Source organism: Mycteria americana, chromosome 17, assembly GCF_035582795.1.
Source record: "Mycteria americana isolate JAX WOST 10 ecotype Jacksonville Zoo and Gardens chromosome 17, USCA_MyAme_1.0, whole genome shotgun sequence".
NCBI lineage: Eukaryota > Metazoa > Chordata > Aves > Ciconiiformes > Ciconiidae > Mycteria > Mycteria americana.
In genome coordinates, this window is record NC_134381.1 from 13,146,799 (window position 1) to 13,160,158 (window position 13,360).

Below are 13,360 nucleotides of genomic sequence, written 5' to 3' on the forward strand. Positions count from 1 at the left end.
CGGTTGTAACTTCCCTTGCTCAGACTGTTGAGGGAGCGATTAAGAAGCATGACACCTGATTGTAGGTCATGTTCTTGGAGAAAAAGATGCTTTGTTTCCAAATCAGTCAAGTCGGTCTCTGTTAAGATGTTTTGATAAACTGGATCACAGTTTATGTTAAATGAAAGAAACAATGAGTTGCTTAATGAGGAGCAAAGAGCATAATTCTCCAATCATTCTGGGCTGCCAAAATAATACAGATAGCATACACAAATGTGATAGCCAGGTTCTTTGCTACAGAAAGTATAAAAACCATTCACAGAAACTATATGGAGAGAAGAAATATTTTGCTGTGCTACAAAGGAGATTGTGATCATTATTTTATCTTGAAATATAGGTACAATACAGCATCAAAATTCAATTGGCAATCCATGTCCCTTACATACATTGGAAGATTTTATCACAAAGAGGACTAGTTGAGCCAAGCCCTGTGTATAAGAATGATACAGACAACAGCACCGTGTTCTGTGTTCACCGTGCTCTGTTGAGAAACTAGATCTACAAGTGATAAAATGCTGAAAGTGCTTAGCAGTGGGAGGAATACATAGCTTGCCTGTATTGTTATTCATTTCTGTGTTATTGTTTTATTTGGTGGAGAGAGGTAATAAAAATGGAGAATAACAATTCAAAACCTTGAGAAGCTTATAACCTGAGTCAGTTCTGCATTGAAATTAAATGGTGTTGTCCGTAATGTTGCACTGAAGGCACAGATTTATGAAGGTGGGAGGACGGGGGCTGTAGCTCTCCCTTCTCTGCTGCCAGCGCCGCTCCCGTCACATGATGCGACTGCACAGTCCTCTGCTCGCACTGCAGCTGTGCTCGCCCTGGCGTGTGCCAGTCAGATTTTGCCCCTTTTTGCATCGCTTTTATTCTGGTTTAGCTCTGTTGGCTTTAAATGGACTTGTTGATAAACTGCCATGGTATAAATGGATAATGGGAATTCATTTGGTCATCTGGACACGTTACTTTGTTGGCTTATCTTTTATTCTGCATGGTGTGCTTTGGGCAAGGAAGGAAGAGTTCTGGTGTGAAAGTCTATTCTGAGGTGATGTTACTGCATAACTAGCTAAAATTTAACTGTATTTTAAACCAAAAAACCCAACACCCCCCCCCCCCAACCTCCCCAAAGCATGATACAGCTATCAGAGCCTTATCACAGAAATCTGTGTGTTGATGTCTTTTTTTCACAGAACTTTTCATAGCTTTTTTCACAGAAATGTTTAATTGGAGCAATCTTTGTAGAAGGAAAACCAGGACTTGCACATGCAAGTTTTATAATAATTTTTTTTGGTATTCTTGCATAAGGACATTCTACAGGCTTTGCTTTTGTAGCCGAGTTGCTCTCTTTAATAAGCTCTGTTCTGGATATGTAGTTTTTAAACAGGCTAGAAACAGAGGTATGGAACGGGGTATGTGTTGCAGCAGAAGGAAGCAGTTTAAAGGAGTGGACCAAATTGTGTGTGGGAGCTGCATGGAGGGTCAAATAGAGGTCTCTTTCTATAAAGTATGTAAGTTAGTTGCCAACACAAATATTACCTAGCAGTTTACATGCGCTGAGAGAGCGCAGTACGGTCCTGCAACAGGAATAGAATAGAATAACCATCAATCTGGTTCCCTGAGGATGTCAGTCAAGAAAGGAAGTGTGCAATGCCAAAAAGCCTGGATGGAACAGCAGGTTTAGAGGACTCGTTGTTTGAAGTATTTTTAATTATTGCTATTATTATAATAGAACACAGACTAGGAGCTGAATTTTTTAAATATAATTAAAGCAGAAGTCAGCAGAGGGATTTCTCTGCTGTGTGGCAGAGGAACGGTCCGCGAGCAGTTCCTCCTCAGGAGGGTGAATTCCCAGAGTGATGACGCTCTCCATGCAATTTCCGAGCTTGCTGGCAGCTTACCGCCAAACACCGGTTGGGAGGGAAGAAGGGAACTGAACTGATCAAAAAGCTTTCCCTAGCTTGTACTGCATTCTCTTTTGTCAGAGTAAGGTTCCAGTTGGAAAGCAGCCATTGACACCTTGGCTGAGAATGCTAACAAGATGCAGAGTGCGATGATAACTACCCTCCAGATCGGACGCTGGCCTCAACTGCCATTTGGGCCATCTAGTAAATAATTTGACTTGCTAGAAAGAAGTCTCTCCATCACATTAACATCAAGGTACATTGTATAGCAACCGTTCAGTTTTGAATTAATGAGAGTACATCAAAGAGTTAAAAGATCAGTCGTTTTCTGAGTAAAGAAAGAAAAAAAAATTATCTTGTAACTCGGATGCTTTTCAGGAACTTGGCCGCTCTAGATGTGAGAGGCATGTGCTTTTCCGCCCTGCTTTAGGTGATGGCTTAGTTCAAGGGGGCCCAGATTTGGCTCGGTCAACAGTTGTGTTGGCATCTTGCCATTGAATGTGCATAAAATGGAGCTGACTGCAATTCCCTCCTCACTCTAACATGGAGGGGCAGCCCAGAGAGACCTGAGGGCCCGGTTTGCCTTGCTGTAGGTTGACTTGGCTATGAGAGTTATACTGGGATGTGCGATCCCCGCAGCATAGACTGTTGTATTGTGACTTGGTCATTGCTTTCGAGTCCCTGGGTTGTATTTTGGTGTCTTGTCATAACTGATTCATTTCAGCCCTTGTTGTGCCTGTGCTTCCAAAATCTTTCTCCCTTCTCACAGTGGCTTATGTCCTTTTCCAGATGCACGAGGTTCGTATCTCATTTGCAGACTCTTCCTATGATTTTGTGGCTTGTGTGCATTGCCACAAAATCAAGATAAAACACAACTGGCATTTTAGCTGCTCCAAGAACATTGTGTGTAAATAAACCGCTAAATAGTTTAGCTTGTGAAATGTAAATACACACAGCTCAGCCCGCTGCAGCTGATGGTGTTTTTCTATCTCCCTTCTTCCCCTCCCACCCCTGCCAAGAGTAGGCTAGCCTGATGTTCTTTTTTTCTATAGCTCTTTCATACAATGCAAATGACTACTAAGTACCATGTAGGTGGTATGCAGGCACCACTCATGATTGAATTTGGATGAAAGGAAACACTTGCATCCTCTTCCACGTTGCTTCTGAACCATCTTCTGGGGATTCCTGGACTCTGATGACCCAGAAGCTCTGCCTCGGTCTGACTTGGAGCTTGAGCTCATTTTTAGCAGCAAACTAGTTAAGGCCATAGAAGAGCAGAGGCCCAACTGTGATGACGTTTTTAGCCTTTGCCCTTTGTTCATCCTATACACGAAAGGTCATGAACTGCAGTGAAAGAGGGATCACAGAGGGCGCAGAATGAACAAAGGTGGAACAAATTGCCAGTGGCAGAAACATAAAGAGGAGAGGCAAAAGTTTTGTGTTACGAAGGTAATTGAAAAAGGCCACGTGCATCCCATGGTGATATCATGTCTCTTGTATTTAAAGTGAGCCCGCCCATAGTGAATTTAGAAGAGACTGCTGGTAAGGTGTGGCTTAGATGATCTCAGCCTAGAAGGCAGGAAGGGACAGCACTGTTTCCATGGTATGATGTTAATGAGCAGCTCTGCCTTGTTCTGGGAGAAAAGATGCCAAAGCTGCAGTTCTGGATACAGACAGGTGTGCTTTAAGCAATAAAAGGATTTTTAAAGACTTGTAAACTGAATGAAAAGTCTGATTCTATAGACTAAGCACTTATTTGAAGCTAAAGTAATAGGACTGACACTACATGCTGGATATTCAAACTCATTTGACTCAGAATGGAGTCAAATTTGTGGTGTTGGCTGTTTCCCTACAGGAAGTCTTGAGACTGTTCCTGCTGAGATGTCAAAGGTAATGCAGAGGTGGCAGCTCATGTTAACTCTGGGGTCTTAATATGCGACAGTGTTTGCAAATCTTCTGGTGTTCCAATACGCTGAGGAATGAACTACACATTCATGTGACAGTACTAAACTTAGTTTGCAGTAATAAAATAAAATTCTTGTATAACTCTGCATGCCTGCTATCTGTCACTTCCACTTGCTATAAGCAGTGTGCATCCAGAGAATTGTGTGTGCGTGTTTTTATCTTGTTTTCTGATATATCCCCTTCTCTCTCCTTTCCCCTTTTGAGGAAGCAAAGTTTATGCAAATGCACAGTCAGGCTTCCTCTTTTTTTCTTCTCCAAGCAGCTTTTAAATCACTTGTCCGATGTAACCAGTGCTGCTGTAGGGAGAAAGGTCCTGAGGATTATCTAGCCAGTAATGTTCACAAAACTTGAAGCTGAAGGAGAGGGACGTGTTTAGTGCATCTATTAAAGGGAGGAACAGGCAGGAGAGAATTGTTATATTTTGTAGGAGGTGTCTGGCCAGCCAGTCAGCATGTGTGTGGAGCTCTGGGACAGCTGAAGCAGTTCCCTTTGCTGGGTGGGAGAGCTGGGGTTATTGTGATGGGTAGGGAAGGATCCACAGGGCACATACAGGTTGATGTGGCACCAGGCTTCCTCCCTCTTAAAAGTGAGGATGACTGTTCGTGCACAAATGTGTGGGCTACTGTCACAGGCTCTGTTGGTTTTTCTATGTTTTTATTATTTTTTTTTAAAATGTCTTCCCTCTTGCTTCATCTTTAGAGATAGTACTACTTCTGCAAGTTAGCTGTAAAATTGGTATATTTTAGTAGGAAAAATACTTTCTTGGCAAATTCCCAGTTGGAGTAGAACTAGTTGCATTTGGAGGTGATTTTCAGTCAGCCACACTGTTAATTTGTTTACAAAATAGAAGTTTTTCACCCTCCTAGTTCATGCTGCATTTCTCCTTAGTGCTCTTTTGAAATAAGCAAACATCCAGACAGAGAGAACGCAATTTGACCAGCATTATCAGCTAAATAAAACAGCTCCGTGTTTCTCTTTCTTAAGTTACATTGTAAGTTGTTTTTTATTGTGGTGTTCAAACAAAAAAATGTCTCCAAAGCCTGGGCTCTGCCCAAGTGCTTTTCCTTGTGTATTCTGTGTGCATGTTTATACAGCAGTGAGCATAGCTGGTACAGAAACAATCTAGTTCTTCTTTAAGCTAGACCTGGGCATTGCTGTCCTCCTGGGCTACAAACCCTGCCAGGAGTCCAGGAGTGGTCTCTTAGCCTGCTTGCAGATGCCTCCTGCAGCGTCCGAGCGAGCTACCGTAAAAGGAGCTTGGTACGTCTGGAAGAGCTGCAGCCACTGCAGTGCAGACGTGCCCTGAGGTGAATAGTGGTTGGGGATGAGAAATGTCTGTGTTTGGTTCCAACTTTTACTAAAAACCTTGGAATAATAAAGAAATCCTCCCCCCCCCCCCCCCCCCATATTTTATAAAGAAATGGTCTGGTATATACCTGCTCCTTGCTGTTCCCTCTGAGGTACAGACTCCAGCAGTCTGTGAAGCTTTCGGTTCGTGCACGCCTGTGTGTATGGGGGTGGGGGGGTGGGTGTTATTTATTTATTTCGGTGTTTCTTGAATAGAACTGAGTGGTGTCTCAGGAACTTTGGGACAATCGCTCTCAATGGAGAATTGGGTATTCTGGCAAGAGGAATGAATTTGGGTTCTCATTAATTTTGTGTTGTCTGAGGCTCTGTCAGGACTAGCACTCTGAGCAGATTACGTGGAAACGCACAGATGGTTTTCCCAAAACGTGCAGTATAGCTTTGAAAGAAAACATGAGAGGCAAGTATGCCAGCCTGTAGAAGAAAAGGAGGGGCAAATAGAGAGCAAAGGTAGACATCTTGCTTGACGAAAGCAGGATCAGATGTTTCTTGGTAGAGATTTGAGACGTGATAGTACCAGGCTTTGGGTATGAATGATCAAGAGCTTAGTTTTAACTGTGCTATTAATTTGTGGATAAGAAATAGATACCAACTGGGCATCTGGCTTTATATCACGTCCCCTTTTGGCAATGATGCTGTGGGAGGTGTGTCAGGATGAAAAGTGAAAAAAGATGGGGTCCCCTTGACTTAAGGTTTGAGACCTTTAAAATCCTGATAGATTGGAACACATTTTCCACCATTGGTTTCTGTGGAGAGCAGTTCTAATAAGGTCTTAGTTGGGGAAATTCCTGTATCAACAAGATAGATGTAGAAAGTGTGTTTGCTTTTGCTTTTTGGTTACCGCTTGCATCTCTAACTAAGGAGTGGGAAGCATTTGAAGAGCAGAGTTTATATATCTGTGCTGTGATTTCCTGATTAAAATGGTAAAACTATCCATGAAGCTGTGAATCAGGATGCAGCCATCACTTACCCCTATCATTAGTTCACTTGTCTGAGCACATACTTCCTGCTCAACTCCAGAATTTTAATATTAATCAGAGCCTCAGCTGTAAACCCCAAGCCAATTGTATTTGATGCAAGCAATGAAACTCCAGATCAGCAAGAGTTTAGGACTTGTAGTCGATATGGCAGTTTACTGTTCTGTATTACATCTGTCTCAGAAAGTTCTGATTAGAAGATTAAAGAAGGTTAATCAATATAGTCAACCCACCCTAGTTCACTGCTTGGTTTGCAGCTTGTCTTCAGCTAGGTGGATGAAAAAAACAAGAGCATTTCTTCCAAAAAAAGAGAATGCTCTTCCTCTCTCTCCTGTCCCCATCCCCAACGTTAACCATCCTGGATTGTCCTGTTAGATTTGCATCTGCTGTCCTGTTCAGAAGGTTGCGTACAGGTTGTTTAAGGGACGGAGCTGAAGGCTCGGTAATCAGAATGGCTGGAGCCTGAAGTAAAACACAGATTCTTGTTCTAATTTTAGCCAAGAAGCTTCACTGGGTCACATTGATCAGTTCTCTGCATTGTAATAAATTTGTTCCTGTGCATAGTGTGAATGTTTAACATCTGAACTTTATCTTTGGGAGGCTGGAACACTGTGGAGACCAGTATTTGTAAGGTGCATGAAGTCACCTGTTAAATGACGCAATGAGCGACGTGTTCTGATTTTTGGCAGAGTTGCTTCTGAAAGATGCGCTCATGCTTATACTTATGAAATTATACTATTTTTTCTGAAAGTGAGAGTTTAAAGTATAAATGTCTAAAAATTTAAGACTAAATTCTTCTGGTTTTGAAGTAAGAAAGACAGGTTGTATATCATGTATGTGAAGTATCTGTACTCTGTGCTGCTTGTGTTCAGTACTACAGACACTGATTTCCTTGGTAAAATACCAGACAGAACAAATGTGCTGCTAAAGTCTTTGTACTGAGTTTGTTTGCCTCTAGTAGTACAAGATGAGAGTTTTAAGTCTAATGCTGATGCTCTACTGAGAAGAGAGTTGTTCTTTCAATTGACCGTTTAGGTGAAGTAGATAAAGCACTGCTAATAGGTACTCACAGCTTTTATCCTCTAAATACTCATGTGATGAGGCTGTCCAGGTGACACTCAGATTGCACAACTGAGCAGAAGACATGGCTTAAAAAAAGACAGATCAGTTGTACAAAAGCTCTGTCAAGAGGTCAAGCTGCCGTGTCCAGCCAACTCGGCTATGCAGCTCCAGGAAACTGCCCCTGATTCTACCTGTCCTTACTCAACAGAGTTTATACACTCCTAACTTCTGTCTGTACAGTATACCATACAGTTATAGCATCGCTAAATTTTCTGTGGAGTGAGGTTTTATTTGCTTGTAAGTGTCAGGTGTGAAGTTATGACCACCCTCTTCTACCAGGCAGCTGAATGGCAGGTTACAGTGATCCTGGCTAAGTAATAAATCTGGCTAAGGAGCTGTGCATGTAATACAGTTATTTAACATATCTATGCTTGACTTTCATTGTCAGCTTGATTTCCTTGAACCAGAGTATTCTTTGACCGTTCACAAAGCGTGCCTTGCTTTACAGGCCTGAGTCCCAGTATAGGGCCAGTACGGAGTGCATACCGTTGACTTCAGCACTCTTTTTCCCTTCCAGCTGAGCCTGGAAAACCTTAGCCAAAAGACGGCAAACCACAGGGAAGTGGAAACGTGTGTGATGTAAGTGACGTATAACTTTAAAAATACTGGCTAGCATCATGAAACTTTCATCTGTTTCCCATACCCCTTCTCCTCCTGCCTTTCAGCTCCAATTGCTTTGCGTAGTCTTGCCATCCTCTGGGATGCCTGTAAGTTCTCCTACCCTGGGTGCTGCAATGGGATGAATTTGTAAAATCTGTTAATGTATTGTACTAAGCAAACCTGGAATTGTGTGTTCTGAGAGTGTGTTGGAAAGAACCTGGCACGCGAAGCACGGTGCTTGGCTAGCACAATTTTTCTGCCTTGTATGGCCTGAGGAGTTGGCAAAATCTTTGAGAGAATAATAATTTCTGCTGGAAGTCACCATTTTCTGACTTTATTTTAACAGTCTTTTAAACCAATGTTTCAGTGTCTCCTTTTGCAGACTCTCGAGGTCATTTTTTTAACATGTGCTACTTGAGAAAAAAGAAAAAAAATTGTCATGAAAAACAGCCCAACAGTTTCTTTTGCATGAAAGAAAGCAAAAAGCATCAAACACAAGAACAACAAATTAAGTAGGTGATATTTCTGGTATAGCTGGGCTGTCAAAATGGGAGAACTGTCTGTTTGCAGAAGAGGAGCACAGGTCTGCGGGGTTACTTCTAGTATCCAAGAGAAGGAGAGGTCCACATTGTGGATGTACTACTGGTTGCATTTTATTTATATTTTTCATTTGGAGCTCAGCAGTCCCTGAGGAAAGGGCGATGTCAGTAGCTATATTCCTCCCTTTGCTGTGCCCACTTGCTGTTTCTAATAATAATTCCTTCTCCTGTCTGTAATGCTGCTGCATTACAACACAGTCTCTAGTGCAGGGAAGACTTCCTCCTTTCCCGAGGTGCTCGTGATAGTACTTTCTTTGTACAGCACCAAATACCACCCCCTCCGGAGCATGATAAGCCCAAACCATTGCATGAGTTAACTAATTTTATTTTCCTTCTCTGTCAGCTGGAAAAGCCAGCTTCACCTATCATTTAACAGCTCCTGTTCTCCTTTTTCTTTCCATCTTCCCTTCCATCTTTCCTTCATATTCAGGCATGTGCTGTGGCTGAGTGAAACCAGGGTTTAAATTGCAGCAGCGCCTGTCTCATGTCTGTAACCAAAATGCTTCTTTGAATTTGAGATCTGTAGAAGAATTACCTTCTGGCAGCTTTTCTAAAGATATCTCGCAGAGGGAAATTGTCATGCTTATTACTACTGTGCTTAATTCTTCACTGCTTTTATTTCTTTCTTGGTTGAACCCCTTATTTCTTTTCCTGATTATTTTTTCCTAGAAGGAAGACTCTGTTCGCCCATGATGTGATTCAATCTCAGTATTTTTATAATGTATTTTCTGTATGGTGTTATTTTGTAATCATCATGAAGATCATTTTGACATGTAGTGAGTAAGAAACCAGTCCATTCTGAGCAGGACTCGTGCTTTTAAAGCGTAACGTTCAAGGATTTTCAGTAGGACTTTCCACTATACCGTGTACACATGTGAATACAATGGATAGTTCAGAAGTACTCCTGTTTTCTGAGTGCAGTATGTGGCAGAGCCAGAACATGCCTTTAATCACCCTGCAAGAGAGTGAAACTTGATCTCATCCATTGTCACTGTCCAAAGTTGATTATTTGGAGCATACTCGTCCTGTCCTCCCAGAAGTGTTACGTCTGTTGTGTCTGTTCTATCCCACAGGCAATTGTGCTTGCAACTTCAGGTCATTAAGAAAAGAGATAGTTTCATAATTGTGTGGGTAACTAAGGTTTCATTTCATTCTACTTTTAACTGTGATTTAGCTGTTTTATTATTAAATAACCCAGAAACAAAGAAGGGCACATTGAGGCTTCTGTGTTTAATTTATTACGTACTAATGAAATAGCTTTTCATAAGCACCCGGAGTCTTCTGCATTCATTCTGATGTCTTAGATCAAGTGTCTTCTGGTCACCTCACTCCCTCTAAAAGCATCAGTAGAAAATGAGATTAATTTTTCTGTCTGTCTTACTGTTTAGGTGCTTAAGGTTGAGTGAGAGGAATACCATCAAAATGTTTGACAAACAATGAAGGTAGGCTGAGCATGCATGTCTGAAAAGCTGGCAGATATAATTTTTACAGACCATGATACAGGGCAGAGTTTTTCGAGTTTCTCGTAGAAAGTTCTGTTCAAAGCCCTTTTTAGAATAAGCATAAATGTGTAATTCAAAGCATGCTGATGAAAGTATGCATTGAGTGTTTTATTCCAGGTCTAACATGCACGTCTTTCTTTTATATCATAGGAAATACATGTGGCAATCCAGATTAGAACCAGGTAGAAGGCAGATTTGGAATGCTGAATGGTAGGGATGTTTTCACAGCAGCAACTATTGTAGTGAGGGGTTTTTTTGTTTACTACTATTAGCTGTATTCAATCTTTTTGTATCAATATCCTATTGCTGAGTATTGGTTTTAATGGAAATTAAAATAATGAACAAACTTAGAAGTTTTTGCAGAAGGTCTGTGAAAATTTTGCCATTTGCAACAAAAAGATTTCCCCTCTTCTTCCACCTGGCCTCCTTAGTCGCCACACACACGAAGTTTGAGCTGCAGTACCTTAATGATACAAGTACACCTCTTTGTTTTAAACCTCTTTTGGTCATGTTCACAATAGTGCTTTACAATGTCAAATACTGATGCTAGCTGGTTTTTGTTTTGGCCTGTCCTGTTTCTCACCATCTTCACGCTGCTAGTTGTGCCAGGATGATAACCTTCCCTGGAACACTGACAGCATCCCACATTTGTGATGGTCATCATTGGCTTAAATAATATAAAATATAGGGGTAATAATATGCAGTGGAACTGTTACAGTTTCAACACAATCTAGTTTTTATTGTCTTTGCTCAGTTCATGTGACATTCAGTTGTATTGGAAGTCTTTTATTGTTGTAGTAAGACATTGCCTGGCAGGCAGGCCCCCTGTACATAAAAACCCAAGTTGCTTCTTTCAAATGAACCGGAACTTTTTGTAAGATTCTTGTTTTAGAGGACACAGGGTTTTGTTGTCTTCCTCCTGAACTAATCATCTATCTATGTATTCTAATGAATTTTTTGTTCTCCTGTCCCTTCCTTTCATATTTGTGTTTCTGTTGCTTCACGGTTTTTTTGGTTGGTTTTTTTTTTCTTTTTTAGGTCTCTGCTTTTTGTGCTTGTGGCAGCTTTGCTTTAAAGTGGAACTTAATCAGGCATTTATTGATATTTTGATCTCTAAAGCAATGCAAGCTAAAGTCTTGATGTATGTATACACATGTTGGTGTGTGTGGTTTTTAAGATTTCGGCTTACTCAGTTGTAGAGTGAAGATGTAATTTTGCAGGTGCTGTAGTTTCATGGCTGCTGTGTGGAACAGTCTGTTTTACCAGTAGGGATTCTTTTCTGGAGATAAGGTTGAGTGAATGAGACTTAACTTAATTTCCTCTCTTTCAAAAAGTAAACCCCTGGCTATTCTAGTAAGCGTGCTCCTTTTGTATGCTTCTGCATGTGAGTCTTTGCCTCTTACTCCTCACCCCGGCTATATAATACCACATTTTAGCCTAAACTCAGGCTACTGGTTGCCTTAATACCATCTGTGTGGCTTGATTGTAACATACATTTTTTCATTTCTGAACCTGCGAATAAAGGAAAAGCTGAATGTCCTAGTGGAGTGTCTCCAGGGTATACTAATTTTTCAGGTCTCTGTGGAATGTCAGAATGTGCTTAAATGTGGTTTGTTTCCTAGGTTGCTTCACCAGCAGGCTCTGATAAGAAGACAACAGGTTGTTCCCTCTGCTTTCGGCAGTTTCTTTCCATGAGCAGAAAAGGTGCTTTAGCCCTCTGCTTCAGTAATAGCTCCAAAGCCACATACCGATAGCCATAGCAGGAGGCTGACCGTACAGAATATTCTCCAATGTTTTACTTTCAGTTTGGTAATCTTTCTTCTCCCCCCGCTTCTCCTCTCCGTTCTCCTAAATTTCCACAAACTAGTGTTGCACTTAGTATTTAGGAACTGGCTGGGCTTGGAGTAGGCTTTCAAAATACACCTTAATTGTCTATAACCTGAAAGAGATTTTTTTCTCCTTTCTCTGCAACAATTATTTTTCCTGCCTTCTGATACCTTTCAGATCGACAGGCAGTGAATTTTCTAGCATGTCTTTTATGGATTGCATAAATGGCCCTCTTCACAGTGGGTCTAGCGGACTCCCTCAATGTGAGAACTGCAGTTGGTTTTACTTGCCTGTGCCAGCGCTAGCACAGATCCAGTTGGCCGATGTTAGCAGCAGTTGGGGTAGTTGGATAGTATAACTTAAGGGTAGCATAAAATAAAATTGACTTTACTGTTAAATTAAAGGAATGATATACAGACTGTATGAAACATACTTTGCAATTTAAGCAAGCTCCTCAATTTTTGAAAATGTATCTGAAGCTGCTCTAGAGTGCCTGGTCTGCCACGGTGGAGCACTGCAGAGTCCAAGGGCCTCGCCGCAGGATTTAGGTCACCCTTGCTGCAGAGCACACAGGACCTGGGGTATTGTCCCTCTTCCTGAAATTCCTGAGTCACCTCCTGGCTGCTTCTGACATCTGTTTTTTAGCTCTCACTGTTCACTTCGATTTCATATGTTGGTGCTTTAAGTACTCAGTGTTGTTTGTTTCATGCTGTGTGAATGTAAATGTTTAGATATTTCAAACACAGGCTGGTGCTTCACAATATTCATGTCCTGCTTGATAGGCTCATGCCAACAGCTTTTGACATCTGGTTGGTATGTTTTGAACTCTCTTACACTGTCCGGCACCCATATTGCAGTTACCTGACAATAAGCAGATGCTTCCTACCTTTTTCTGGAACTCTTCAACAAGCGGTTTGTGCAGTGCCCCCACGTCCTTGCACAGTGCTCTAGTGCACTGTCAGGTGGGTGTATAAAAGACAAGTGAATGTGTGCTGCATCTTGTCTAAACTGGGAAATCATGAAACTGCTTGGTTGGCAGGATATGCTTGCTAACTTATCCCCAAAAGCTGGGGGGAACTGCCAATTTCTTCTGCATTTGATAGGCATGAAATGTTTGTTCAGGGAAGTATTTCCAAAGTCTGTTTGGTTATGATGAAGGTTTTTCCTGATAATTGATGAAAGATACTTCTGCATACTTTCCAATGACTGTAAGGAGTTAGCTTTGCCACTTCTTGGCTTGAATTGGGACTTGTAGGTAATTATTTATGCAAATAGCATCCAAACTGAGCTTCTGCACAAATGGAAACTTGTTGCTTAACAAAAGTGCTTACCAGAACTGGTAGAGAAGTTGCTGAAAGTAAAAGCTCTGCATTTGCCCAGTTAGAGGTGTGTTTATTTTGCACTAAAATTCTTAGCATAGAAGAGCCAAAGACCTGGCAGCCATTTTCAGAGGAGCAGGTTTT

At 41.4% G+C, this 13,360-nt stretch overlaps 1 protein-coding gene across 6 annotated transcripts in view; it reads left to right on the forward strand.

The window, feature by feature from the left end:
* Window positions 1-13,360, forward strand: part of SCAI (suppressor of cancer cell invasion) — a 45,714-nt gene that overhangs the window by 1,579 nt on the left and 30,775 nt on the right. The window contains exon 3 of one of the 6 annotated variants that reach the window (XM_075519349.1): window positions 11,693-11,774. The exons of the other annotated variants lie outside the window; for them this stretch is intronic. The gene's annotated coding sequence lies outside the window, so the exon portion shown is untranslated. The remainder of the gene's footprint in view (window positions 1-11,692; window positions 11,775-13,360) is intronic. 6 annotated transcript variants of the gene reach the window in all.